Source organism: Coturnix japonica, chromosome 2 (genome assembly GCF_001577835.2).
Source record: "Coturnix japonica isolate 7356 chromosome 2, Coturnix japonica 2.1, whole genome shotgun sequence".
Taxonomy (NCBI): Eukaryota; Metazoa; Chordata; class Aves; order Galliformes; family Phasianidae; genus Coturnix; species Coturnix japonica.
The window spans coordinates 70,107,009-70,121,440 of NC_029517.1; the positions used below are offsets into that span (position 1 = coordinate 70,107,009).

At 39.0% G+C, this 14,432-nt stretch overlaps 1 long non-coding RNA gene across 6 annotated transcripts in view; it reads left to right on the top strand.

Annotated features, from left to right (window-relative positions):
* Positions 1-14,432, top strand: part of LOC107309733 — a 269,937-nt gene that overhangs the window by 220,595 nt on the left and 34,910 nt on the right. The gene's annotated exons all lie outside the window — the stretch shown is intronic.

Consider the following 14,432-nt stretch of genomic DNA (forward strand, 5'->3'; position numbering starts at 1 on the left):
GGTCAACAAATGCATGTTCAGCTTATGAAAGCACACTGCAAGAGGAAAATGCTACAGTTTGAGGGGGTTGGGTGGCAAGGGGCAGATCTCACAATTTCTGGGAGAGTTTAATCATTTTCCTCTTGAATTCCATTCAAATGGGATTTCAGGGGACCATGTATGCTGGAATAGTCTCATACATATGGATGCCTATCAATTTATGTATGTCCATTTTTGAGTACAATCACTATAGCAAATCTGAAACAGCACCTTATTGCTTTTGTATGCGGAAGCAGCACCTAGGAGCTCCAGCAGGGCATGGAGAATCCTGCAGTGCTGTGTACAGATAGGCCAGTGCACATGGATGCTTTCAGACTGGTTTGTGCCTTATGGGGCCTGCAGTATAGCTGGTGACCTTGGTTAAAAAGTTAGTGTGTTTTTTGGTGTGAAGTGGCTAGAAATAAAAATTAATTTGAAATAGATGTAGTCAAAAAAATAATACATTAGCACCCATGTGTTCGGCCTTACTGCTTGGTAGCTTGCTATAGGTGCATGCCTATGCTGTGGGAGCAGCAGAAATAAAGAAATTACTACTGTTTTTTTGTTTGTTTGTTTATTTTGTTTGTTTATTTTGGGGGGATTGAGATGGACTCTTAATTTTGAGCTAAACCATAATGCAAACAATATGAAGTATGTCACAAGAGTTCAAAGCATTTGTTCAGTTGTTCAAACTGCCTGTCCCAGTATTGCTTCCTGAAGGCAGACATGCTACACAGCTACTCTTGGGCTCATTATTAACCCAGTAAAACTGATTAATAATTGTTTATTAAGCTAAAAAGCAGAGTCACTTTTTGACAGAACAACAATAAAGATATGCTTATCCATAGCAAGAAAGCAAATGAAAACTTGTCCAAGAAAAAAAAAGAATTTGCATGAAGGGTTTTTAGTAGCTCGCTGCCAAACTTTCCTAATGTTATTTTTTCTGATCCTGACAGTACAGCAGTATTCCTTCACCATGTTGTGAAGTGCACACTTCTAAAAGTCGCATCTACATCTGGCTGGCTGATGAGCTCTGCAGGCAGTTGTAGTGGCAGATCTGGAGTTACTACTGGTTCTGTCATCAGAGATCTTTTTAGTGGGTTGTCTGCAGCACTTTGTGTAAATGTTTTTCGGTTAGTTTTCTTCTGACATGGTGGCATGTTATAGTTTTTTTCATTGTTGGTGGTGTGGTAGCTTTCTTTTTAAAATTTTAAATAAATGTTAAAATATTATTATTTTTTCTTCCACCATGACTACCAGAGCTGGTGATTTATCATTGTGATACCCTGCTTATCAAAAGGACAGAGTTCCCTTTGTCTTAGCCCCTGCCTGCTTGGCCCACTTCAGACCTACACAAGGCTCTGTGGTGGCATGGAAAATTCTCCATGAGATGAGATGAATGTGCCATGTGCTGGAGACATATAAGAAATATATCTTTTGTGTAAACACATTCTTTGGGCTGTGAGTAGAGGAGCCCCTCAAGTAGCAGACATGCATGTGTGCACACTTGTGTGTAGAAATCAGCCTGTGCATGGAAACTTGCACTGGCCAGAGATGGTGGCAGCAGGGTTATTTTCTCTCAATGTGATTATTTTACTTTTTCCCTTATGATAAGTTAGCACTAGCTCATACATTTGAGATTAAATTAAAGGGAAGGAAAAAAAAAAAAAAAAAAAAAAAAAGCCCTGGGGCTTCTGTTTAAAAATGCAGGTTAATCCTCCGTGGCTTTCAGAAGCATTTCTGTAGCATGCTACTAATTAAGATAAGGTTATCATTTTAAGTTATACCAGGAATGCAATTAGAGCTCTTACTAAGAACTGCAGCAATCAATTTTATACAAATTATTCAGACCTGGTAAGGTAGAATGCTGTTTTACTAGGACAAGAGAACACACTGTGGTTTTATTAAATATAATATAGATTCAAATTACGGCTGAATGCTGTACTGCCTCTCATTCAGCAGGAACACATGTATCCCCTTCTAAAATCTTTTCTTAGGTAGAATTAATTCAGACTATTTTTTTTTTCTTTCCTTCTTTATGTATAATTTCAATTTATTTTTGATCTTGAAAAAGAGACCTTTGAATGGATGTATCCTAAAACCAGAAACGAATATAAAGAAATATTTAGTACACGCACAATATGGTATAAATTCTACATGCACACAAGGGTATGTGTTGATACCAGATGACGATGACTATTTAGGATATAAGTAAGTAAGTACAGTTATTTTCTACAGATTCTGTAGCCAGTGGATCCAATTCAGCCACTGTAGATGTAGCTGAAGGAAGCAGAATAGGCATGAGTGGGCTTTGCTCCCAGAAGGCACCCTCTGCACAAAGCAAGCCAGGATGCCTCAGTATTTTTAAACTTTGTCCAAACCTCAAAAAAAGGAAAAAGGGGTTGAGGGAGAGAAGATCATATGCTAGTAGAAGATCTATGCTTTACTCTCTGAAGTACTTCTTTATTCGTGAAGAAACACCAGTTTTCCAAGAAACGGATTGGGCCAAAGACATGCAAAGTTTAAAAGTATGCAGTTGTGGAAGGATTTTGCTGTCTCCTGCATAAAATGTGGTATATTTATCTCTGTGTAGTGTCCCTCTGGTTTCTGTTTTCCAAGCAGAAAATGCTGTCCTTTATGTTTTCCTGGAACAGTCATTTTTAACATAATTGCTTCTGGTTACCTTGCTCTGGTTACCTCATTCTTTTGAAGCTTTGCAAACTTCTGTTTCTTGGGTTATACTCATGTTTTACAATGTCATTTCATAAGTTCTTTAAAATGTGGTTAATCTTGGGGTTAATTAATGATATAAAGTTTTGAACATTAAAACGGTGACTGTTCCTCAGATGTGATTGGAAACCAAGCAAATTCAGCAGAAAGGCTTAATCTAAATGAACCCAAATATGGGAAATGCAGGTGAATGTGTTCTCAAGGTGCTCAGCCAGCCTTAATTCTTCCCTTTAACAAGTGTGATCAGTAAATGAAATTGTCTGTAACAGTAGATTAGAAGTAAATGATTTATAAAAGTTTATTAGATTATTTCTTGTTTTATGTTGTTTTTTTGTTTGTTTGTTTTTTGAGAAATTTTATGACAGTTTACTTCTCCATTTTTAATATATTAAGAATAGTGCACAATTAATTCTTCATTAAAATTTTTAATATGTGGGCCAATAGGAAATGTATTTGGCTGTTTGTGTTTATCCAAGTCATGGAACTGTGCTTAGTGCTTCTGGTATCTCTTATCTGTTGCTTTTTCCAAGTTATCTAGGGATAATATCTGTATTTACCAGCCCCAATAACTCTGAGGTTTAAGGCATTGCTGTAAGGATTAAGAATTTTGTAAGGATGATGCAGATGGCAGTCTTCTTTCTTGAGGCTATTTCTCCTTTTGGCACGAAACTGTAATCCAAGGAATAAAAATGTATTTTATAAGGAACACCATTTGGCTTGAAGAACTAAAGCATGAAAAGACTGGTGGATATGTTTTTTGCAGTTAATTTGATCATTGTCATATGATACTGAGAGGACAATAACTTGTGTTTATATAGACATAAGTCACTTTGTCCTATCAGCTGGGAGAAGCTTGTGCTTGTGCTGGAGAAGGGTCTGTACAGCACTGAGGCAAGAAGGTAGAACTTATGGAAGCAGAAGGCTCTCAGGCTAGCTGAAGCACATGGACATCCATGCTACATGTATGCATATGTGTATATCTATCTATTTGAATTTTGTTGCAGCTTATAGTCAGACTCTCAGCACCTGAAGTATTCATTTAAAAATGGTTACCCTAATGCAAGGGGATGGCGTTAGGATGCTATGGTCTGGCTGTGAGCTGATCTGCAGTGAATGTGAGCATGCCACTTGTTCTCCCCATTTGTTTAAAATAAATAAATAAATATATGTACGTATGTATGTACAGCAAAGAGTTGTTCTAGGAAGGGAAAAAATCTGTTACTAATTTTGAGAAAACTGTGTCTCCTAAATCCAGGCTGGTATCTCCATCATGATTATCTTGTTGGAAGAAGTTTTCATGTCCTGGCAAATGCCTCTTCATTTTATCAGAAGTTGGGAAACAGGGTGCAACAACAGCATGGCAAATAATTGCTTTCAATATAAACAAAAATACACTTGCATTGCATTTATCTAGTTTTTACTTTATATGAAGTTAGAATCCATTTAAGTCTGAAGAAATATTTTGTTGAATGTAAGGGAAAATGTTAAGTATGCTTTGTTGGAAAAGTGCACTCACAAATAAGGCTTTTTATTGAAGTAAGGCAGGGAAGGTAGTCAAGAATCAAGAAATATGTTAGGAATAAAAACAATCCCACTTTCATGGAGATCATCCTCTGTAGTTTGGGATAGAAAGCTGTAATTTAGGTCCTGTGGACAGAGAATCACAACCACTAGTAATGCATGAAACAAAGGATACACTTTCAGGTGTCCTGTTGTTCTCATTTTGTTCTTACAGGAATTTACTTTCTGCTTGTTTTCAGTCAAATTATGTGTACAACCAGGTTTTGGTACATATCTTGTTGTGGGGGTTGACCACTGCAGAACAGTAAGGCCAGGCTGTTAGGAGGAGCCTGTAGATGTTGAAAGCTTCCTAACCTGCACTGTTATTTATATAGACCTTATGTAAGCCTTGTTCGGGCTTAACAAAAGAAGCTTCATTAGCAGTGGACACAGATCTCATTGTTAAATGAAACCTTACAGGTGGAGGTTACTTTGTCATTCACATTGCTAAAGAGTGTTGGTGTTTGTGGAAGGAATTACTCTGTGCTAAATCTGGAAGGTTGGTCTTCATTAGCAATGAGGAAGGTATGTGGACTGATAGCATGGGTGAGTAATCAGCTTCATTTATTGTTAAACCTACAGCAGAGGTTATCTTGGTTAAAATGTATTTTAGCAATATCCTATACTGTTGTTAACATGGAAGTACTAAACAATACTGGCAATGTAGAACCTATTTGTTAGGTTCAAATCTCTTTTTCTAGTCTGTTTTATGGATTTTGTTTTCATATATTTTCCTGGTAATTCAGAAGGATTTGTTTTCTGATGTTTTGAAATGCTTGAAAGCACAGGATAGGATGCTAATGATGAAGGAAGACAAATATTCCAAAGCTGAATCTAGTTACAGATATCTGAGTTGAAGGAATTGAATCAACTTTTAAATGGCATTTGAGAGCAGAAGACAAACCAAATATTTTATTGTTGCTACCTGTAAGACCAGGAAACATGGTTGGCCATAATAATTTTTAGAGCTCCTCAGTTTCTCACAATTTGTTGATAATTACTCACAATTTGTTGACAATTAAACATCTGCATTTCACAAATTAATAACACACATCTGAGACTTTTATGTTGCTCAGCCAACATAACATCTGTACTCTGGATACTGCAGACCTAATTCAGACAGCAAGTCTTAACCAGCAAAGACTATTAATGGATGTGCTTTTTTCATACTGAAGATGGTAGAATGTAAGTGCTTTGTACGTGAGCCTACATACATCAAATTTTAGGGTGCTTTTTGTCTGTTCTTGTTTTGTTTGTTGTTTTTTGATTGTTTGTTTTTGAGGGTTTTTTGGTTTTTTTGTTTGTTTTTTGTTTTGTTTTGGTTTGGTTTTTGCTGTTTTTTTAGGTCTCCACTCCAAAGAGAAATCTATTTTGTCATCAGTTAATGTGTGTATTATCTTACTGATCCACAATCTGATTAATCTTTGTCGCATTCCCATAAAATGAAGGGCAGATATTATCCCCATTTTTACAAGCACAAAGCTGAAGTATAGATACAGTAGTGCAGTCTTCACTTGTTTGCTGTTTTCAATGTGGGATACACTACATGGTACTGCTGAATGGAGCTATGTGGCACAATATCCATTGGTTTCAGTTGTTGATGCAGAACCTCAGAACAGGGTCCCAGAGAGGAAAATGCACATTTAGAAAGAGTGTGTAGTTGTTGTAAGCCTTGCACAGGGGCAGAAGGGGGTAGATTATGTTCACTAAAAAAAACAACAAAACCCTTCAGCTTTCCAAAGGAAATTCAAATCTGGAAAACAATAATAATTTTATGAAATTACAGCATTGGTAAATTTGGATTCGTATCCGAGGAGCAGCAAAATGTAACTCCACTATGTACAAGATAAATGCTTCTTAAATTTTAGTTTCTGGCTGCTAGTCTTGGAAGTGGTATTGTCTTTACAAAGAAATGTTACTGTCTGAGGAGAAGGACTCTTCTTGGGAGCATCAAATGTTATTTTGCTGTAAGTTTTTTTTTTAAAAAAAGGTAAAATAAAAACAAGCGGAGCTTAGACTGAGTTTTGATACATATAAGCAGTCATTAAAACATATTGGGAAGCAGTGCTAATAATAAGTGATGCTGTTGTTTTTTTCCCCTGCCTATTCACTCACTGTTTCAACACACTGCATATATGTATGCTAAGGTATATTTGCATGTGTAATAAGCACACCAAATGCAGTCTAAATACACAGTCATTCTCATTTTTATGCGTTGCCTTAAGTTTCTGGAAGTACCTTGTCATTCCTGCAGTTTGGTCCTTAACCTATCACTTTTGGAGATTTGCCATACAATCTTTGTTTACAGTAACAAGCATGGAAAAACTGACTTCCTGACAGTAATGCAGAAGCCTGAGCTGAAACCACGCACAGGTGAAAAAACATAGTTCTTCCACTTTGAACTTTTAATGTGTTTTATGTCAAGTACCCATCTAAAACTGGGCAGCCAACAAAAGGAAATCAGTCCCTTGCCCAAGACCAAACATTAACTGCATTATCAGCAGTTTCACCAAGGAGCTGATTGTGATGTTTCTGTATGCTTTTCCCTCTGTAGCATGATTTATAATCACAAAACTTCATTGTTTATTTAATTTATTATGGGTATGATACTAATTTGGCGTACGATTCTTTACCCTTCATATACTTCTAACCATTGCATGTGCAGTTCTGACTGATCTCTGTGCAGCCTCTTCATTACAGTTTTTCTTGGGTTTGTAAAACACGTTAGAATTTAGAGATTTGTTTGCATGAAGAACCAAAGATAACGCAATTTGCTTGTCTTCTGACATCTTTTGTAGTATTCCATGTTCATTAACCCAATACAAGTAGCTGTATGACTTTACAAGGAAATTAGAATATTTATATTATGTATCTGTGTGTTCAGACTAGATTCTCATTCTAATGTGTGAGTTTACTAAACAAGGCATTTAAGTTTAGGAGTCAAAATGAAATTGTGACATAAAGGGAATACAAATCTAATGGATGACTTGGAGCCCAGTTACTTAGTTCTGTTTTTGGGTGGTGTAGGTCAAGTGATGTGTTTTGTAGCTATTGAATATTCCACAGTTTTGTCAAATTAGTGTTATTTTATGCTTTCAGGAAATAAGGGAGCAACAAGAATACAGGTTGAACAAAGAGGAACATAGAGTGTTAATATTTTTCAGTAAGTTGTTTGTTCATTATGTGTGTTTTAATGCAGTTCCAAATTCTCTATACAAATTTTATTTTCTTTTTACATCCTAACCATAATTACAGTACCCTACAGGATCGTAGAGCCTGACCCCTTTCACGCTAGAATATGCATCATGGCAGTTGCTTTTCAACCATAAGAACAGTTTAGCCCGAGGGCTAAGTGAAATGGAAGAAACAATTTTTACTAAGTCAAAATAATAATGGAAATATTAACCTTAGGAAACTTCTATAAATGCAGAGAAAATCATGTATGTATTTTTGGGTGATTATCATTTTGATGCATTTAGATCTATATTCTGTCCTGTTGAATTCCCACATTTCTGCTCTAGTCCAGGACTGCCACTGCAGTCTTTATCACACAAACAGTTTAGAGAGATCCAAAAGCACAGCACTTTAAGATGCAGAGCCTCAGCCCTTCAAATTGCTTAGATATATTTTCTAATGATGAAATGTGGTTCAATACTGTGAAAACATCATTCAAATGTATAAATATAGCATTTTTAGCTTTATGTGGATCTCTTTTCTGCTTCTTGTCTGTGTATATTCCAGATAAATTTACCCATTGTAATGCTTGTGGAACCATGAAGTTTAGATAAAGTACACAATATTTGTACTAGGTGAACTTCAATTTCAATAGCAGGTATTAACACAAGGAACAGAATATTATGATTAAACAGCTCACAAATATGGTCAGTGCTATTATGTGGCATAGTTGAACATTGAGACGGTAGGATAATTGCAATAACCAGTCTATCATACATCCCAGAAATAATGGGGGAATTTTTTCAAGGAGTAGTGTTGAATAATCAGTCAATTAAAATCTGATTCCAGATAAGAATGAGATCTCTTGTCTACTTCAGCAGTTTCTTGTGATGAAGGTCTGTGCTGAAAATGCAGAAGAAACCTTTCCCTATTGTTTTTAAATGCATTTGCTATGGTATGCTAGACACATCCTGGCATATTCTACTGAAAATTACCAAAAGATGTATTTGTACCTATTTCTTGCTTGAATGGACAACCAAAACATATTTTTGTTATGAGACAGTAGCTAGATTGGTATTCCAGGTGCCATCAGAAGATGGGTTTGAAGAGACCTGTTAATTACGAAAGAAGTTTAACTGTGTCCTCACAGAACTGTGGGATATTTTACTCTACATCTCTGTGAAGTGCAGAGAAAATGTTTCTGGCAATTGAGCTCTCAATTAAAGTTGACTTGAGCATCTCTAAGCTATGGCAGTGTGTGTCTAGACATGCTCTGTGGTCACTAAAAATCTACCAGTATTTAGTAGGGCACTTCAAAAGAGCATGGAGTACTTCATACCTTGGCCAGTAGCCATCATGTCTCAGTACTTAAACCTATGTGCAGCTCTGTAGTTTTTGTTCACATGGGTCTAGCAAGTGTTTGTTCTGGTTCGAGTCCATGAAGTTTGCACATTTGAGTTTGAGTCTGAGGTTTTGAGTTCAGTGAAACATCAAGTCTTGCCTGGCTTTAGGGTTGAAACCTCAAGCCTAATGATAATGTTTTCTCCAGCTGCAGATTCTGAAGTGAGAGGTCATTGAAAAACAAACCCCACGCCCTAATACTTGCTGAGAATCATCAAATGGACCATTCCCTGCAGAATTTAGCAAGTGTATTTTTCTGTCAAAATTAGCAACACTATTTTACTGATATGCAAATTATTGGTGACATACTGCTTCAACTGAAGTTACAATATTTCTGTTTTTCAGTTCCTGCTTCCTGAGCAGCACTGTTTAGTCCTACACAGCAGTGGCAGTTTTTAGGTGCAATACATGAGAAGCTAATGATTTGTGAAACCACTGGCCAGATTCTTGTTTAAGTCCAGCTACTTCTGCCTGGTTTATGCAGTGCCAGCACTGTACTCAACCAGTGTAAAGCTCTGCTTGGTTTGACACAAGGATGTCCCCAAAGGGGACTTTTCACAAAGTGTAGAGAGGGTGCTCGAAAGGTAATTGGGTAACTATCTGGTTGCTAACACTTTAGGTTTTGATCCCTTTAGCAGTGCAACTCTCAGTCAGGATCCAGTGTTTCATTTTCAGTGAAATTCAATGAATCTTAGACTCATGGGGGTCTATAATATAGTGGAGTACTGTACCAAGCGGATAATTAGCCATGCAAAGAAGCATTCCAAATCTGGTTGAAAAGCACTTGAAAATCATTCCCCAGCATTCAGTAGCCTTTAAGGAATCGTAGAAGAACTTTGGTTGGAAGAGACCTTACAGATCATCTAGTTCCGTTCACTCTGCCCTGGGTGCAGTTGCCACCCACTAGATCAGGGGCTGCTCAGAGTCCCATCCAACCTGACTGTGAACACTTCCTGGGATGGGATACCTACAGCTTCTCTGACCAGCCTGTGCCAGCACCTCACCACCATCTGAGTAAACAATTTCTTTTTAACCTCTAATATAAATCTCCCCTCTTTTAATTTAAAACCATTCCCCCTTGTCCTGTCACTGTCTGTCCAGGTGAAAAGGCAGTCTCACTCCTGATAATAAACTCCCCTCAAGTACTGGAAGGCTGCAATTAGGTCTCCCCAAAGACTTCTTTAAGTTGAACAAGTCCAGCTGTCTCAGTCTGTCTCCATACTGGATTTGCTTCAGCCTTCTGGTCATCTTTGTGGATGATCTGTGGGTCCCTCCTCTGGACCCGATTCAACAGTTTCACATCTTTTTTGTGCTGGGGTCCTTGGACCTGGGTGCAGTACTCCTGGCAGGGCCTCATGAGAACAGAGAGAGGGGGACAAACACCTCTCTCCCTGCTGGCCACCCCTCTTTTGATGCAGCCAGTATACAAGTGGCCTTCTGGTCTGCAAGAGCACACTGCTGGATCATATCCAGCTTTTTGTTTGCCAGAATCTCCAACTGCTTCTCTGCAGGGCTATTCACAGTGAGTTCTTTTCCTGTACTGTAGACATATCTGGAATTGTCCCAAACCAAGTGTAGCACTCTTCACTTCACCTAGTTCAATCTTATTTGGTTCACATGAGCCCACTTCTCAAGCTTGTCCAGGTCACTGGGGTCATGAGCTGTTCTTATTTTGGTCTTCTTACATATAAATCTAATTCTAATTGCCTGCACTAGTACGAAACAGAGTGATGAAGTGTTTGAGAACAGATCTGCAAATGCTGGCAGCAAACAGCTGTAGGGAAAAATTCTGTTGATTACCTGTGTCAAAATAGCATCCAAAATAAGCCCAGATCTTTCCGTATCTTCCCCTGGCACTAGTGGTGCCATTCAGAACTTCTTACCCCAGTATTCAATGTGCACAACTTCCTTCTTTTCCATTCACTGTATGGAAGGGGAGAATATATACTGTGGAAGTCAACTGAGGGGGTCATTTTGGACAGGTAATTTTAGTCTGCCTATGAATTACTTCAAGATTTGACAGTATTGCACCGAGGAAGTTGTATATTCTAGAGATTTGGAGAGTTTGTTACCCATGCTGTTATTAAAGAATTTAGCTGAGAGGTTATCTGAAGGGATCTCAGTGTAAGGGTTAGATTTTTCAGCTCTATGTGCTTAGAGAAGTCTTTCACAGGGAGCTTTTCTTCATCTAAGTCTTTTACATTTCTAAAGAAATGATGACTTGTATTTCTCTTTGTAATTCTTGTCTTTTTCCTTCTTTCCCTTTCTCTTCATTTGCATCTAGGGTAGATGAGTATCTCTAGGTTGTATTTAAAGGTACCTACATCATGTACCCACATAGGAAGTTTTTCACAAGCTTTTAACATTTATAAATTCTGTAGAGCCCTTTTTTCAGGTCTGTTTAAAAAATGCATCCTGTATTGTTTATCCTGAGTAAACCAGCATACTCCAGCTTCTGTTGGTTCAACCTTAATTCTGACTACTCAGGGTATCATGGAATCATAGAATGGCCGTTGTTGAAAAGGACCTCAAAGGTCACCTAGATTCAACCCCCCTGCTATGGGTAGGTTTGCCAATCGCTAGACCAGGCTGCGCGGAGCCACATTCAGCCTGGCCTTGAATGCCTCCAGAGCAGCTCAGGTTCTGCATACATATGGGCTCTGTTTTATTTCCTGCTTTCCCATAGCTATCATACATATGAGAAAATGTGACTTGTCATGGCTTTTGTTGCTGTCTTAGCTTTTAGGTTAATACTTGAGCTGGAAGCACCCATATATATAAACAGTCCTCACATGATAGCAATTTAGAGATGCTACTAATTTGAGCAGCACTTGGCAAACTGAATAAGAAATGAAAAGTCTCTTCATTCCTTGACTCCTTCACCTCTCCTCTCCTGCTTCAGTGTTAAATCTAGGAAGTGGATGCAACTCAGTATTTCCCACTAGAAGTGCAGTGAAGGTTTTGTATGTAAGAAACAGAGGAAGAACATGTTTTTCCTGCACATCTATTTTCTCAAGGAAGGAGGCGCAGCACTGGAAGAGGTTACCCAGAAAGGTTAAGTAGTCTCCATCCCCAAGGGTTTTCAGGACTTGGCTTGGGGAAATCATGGCTGACCTGCTGTAACATTGGCGATAGCCATGCTACAATCAGTGAGCTCACTGAGTGACCTCCAGCACATCCTTATAACCAACATATCTGTGATTCTATGAAAGCATAAATAAATGAGCTACTGATATTAAGTGGAAAAAATGATCAGCTCACGAAGTCCTCACAAAGCTCCTGTTGTTTGAGGTCCCTTCCAACCCAAGCCATCCTCTGAATCTATGATTCTCTGTCTAAGAAACTAATGAGAATGGACAAGAATCCATTCTCAGACATCCTGTCATAGAATCATAGAGTGGTTTGGGTTGGAAGGGACCTTTAAGATCATCTAGTTCCACCCCCCTACTAAAGGCAGGGACACCTGCCTCTAGACCACATTGCTCAAAGCCCTCTCCAGCCTGGTCTCCCTCCAGGGAGAGGGCATCCACAACCTCTCTGGGCAGCTTTTTCCAGTGTCTCACCACCCTCACAGTAAAGAGTTTCTTCCAAATATCTAGTCTAAATAAATCTTCCAGATTTAAACAGTTTCCTCTTACCCTGTTGCTATATTCCCTTATTAAATGTCCTTCACCCTTTTTCCTGTAGGCCCCATTCTGGTCTGAAGATTCTCAACTCACAGCCTGTCTTTGTTGGGGAGGAGCTTCAGCCGTCTGATAGTCTTTGTGGCCCTCCTTTGGGCCTGCTTCAACAGCTTCAAGTCCTCCTTGTGTTGGGTGACCTAGAATTGGATGCAGTGCTCCACTTGGGGTCTCATGAAAGCAGAATCACCTCCTTTGATCTGCTGGTCATGCTATAATTGCTATAGTTTAAGAACAATGAGCATGGTCACCAGGACAGCTTCTTATAATCCAAAGAAAGGCTTGAAGATACTTTGCTGCTCTGAGACCCGGCCTTGGTAATGTTGGTAATGTTTATCTTTTAGACTGTGAAAACACTATCCAAAACCTTTATTCTCCAGATTAGCTGACACTACATCAAAAATACAGTATTGTATCCATTAACTATAGTCTAAATTTGGGTGTGGCAATATCTGTTTTCCATCAAAGACTTGACTGTACTGATACTGTTACACCACGTGTCTAGGATGACTATGGAAACCCTTTGATTTCTGTATATATGGTTGTGGGACTCTCCTCAATATCAGCATCCTGCTGAGAGCAAAGTCTGTAACTGGATTGTATGTGTAATTTACGTCATAGGTGCAGCCCATTGAAAAACCCCTTTCTGGTAGGAGCCAATGAGAACAAGCATCAACTGCCTTGTGCAAATTTTTTCAATCTGCTATTGTGTGAGCGGTTAGTAAGACTGAAATCATCACGAAAGAGCATCAGGTTCTGCTCCTGTCACACTTTCCTACCTGAGTGCCCGGCATCTCTCTCTTCTGGGGAATTCTGTGCTTAATCTCCATTTCATAAACTTCAGAGCTTGCAATGGGATCCTGTGTGAAACAGCTGTGTGGACTCAAGGCAGCTATCATTTTCCATTTCTCGGACACTGTGTACAGTTTCAGTGTAGACTGCTGGGAGCATAGCATTGCAAAGTGGTGCCTGGGTTTTGCAAACAAAGGAGATGGAGGACTCTGTGCCACCTGCTCTGTCGTTTGAGCAAATGTTAGGAGCCAAACAAGTTACAAACTGCTATCTGTGTTTTTTGAATGAGAACTATGCAGCAGCAATTCCATCGATCATCTAGGTCAGCTTTTTATGTGTTCGTTTGTCAAGCTAACCAGTCCCTCAGTCCCACGCTCCTATAGGCAAGATGGTGAAGCAGCCAAGGATGTTAACTGCTCGGTGCCCTGACAGAGGACAGCAATGCGGAGCTGTACACTCCTGTTGGGGACTGCCTGGGGTGCCAAGCTTTGGCTACATTTAGCAGCGTGGCACAACACCTCTGCAGGGATTGGCAGGCAATACTGTTTGCTTATTGACTTGGACTGAAAGCTTTGGAGTCAGCAATGTTAGGAAAGCACTGTCACTGACTGCAAACCAGGCAGAGCCCTTCATGTCCATAAATGAGGAAAAAAAACCCTTTCTTCTCACTTTTTTTGTGATTATTTTGTGGGACGGCACTTTCTCTAAAATCACTGATTCTGGAAATGATGAATGCCCCCTCTGTTCCTCACCATAGTCGGTCTTGAGTGTGAGGCTGAGTGAGAAAAGGAGCGGTCTTGGCAAACAGCTTTTTAGTCTCCAATAAATTATTCAGAACGCAGGTTTGGGCACAGATTGTGGGGAACGATAATGGAGCTGGTTTTCAGAGCCTGTTCATGTTATGAAGACATGGAGTATGCTTTTCAGGAATTCACTTAAGTGGAATCAGCTTTGCATAACGTAGCCTGGAAGTAATATTGCTGCCATCCAGCTAGTGTCTGCGGAACAGCATTCTCTTGCCTCGCAGAGCACTAGTGTAGAAGACAAGAGATAGGGAGATATTTATTTTGTTGGATT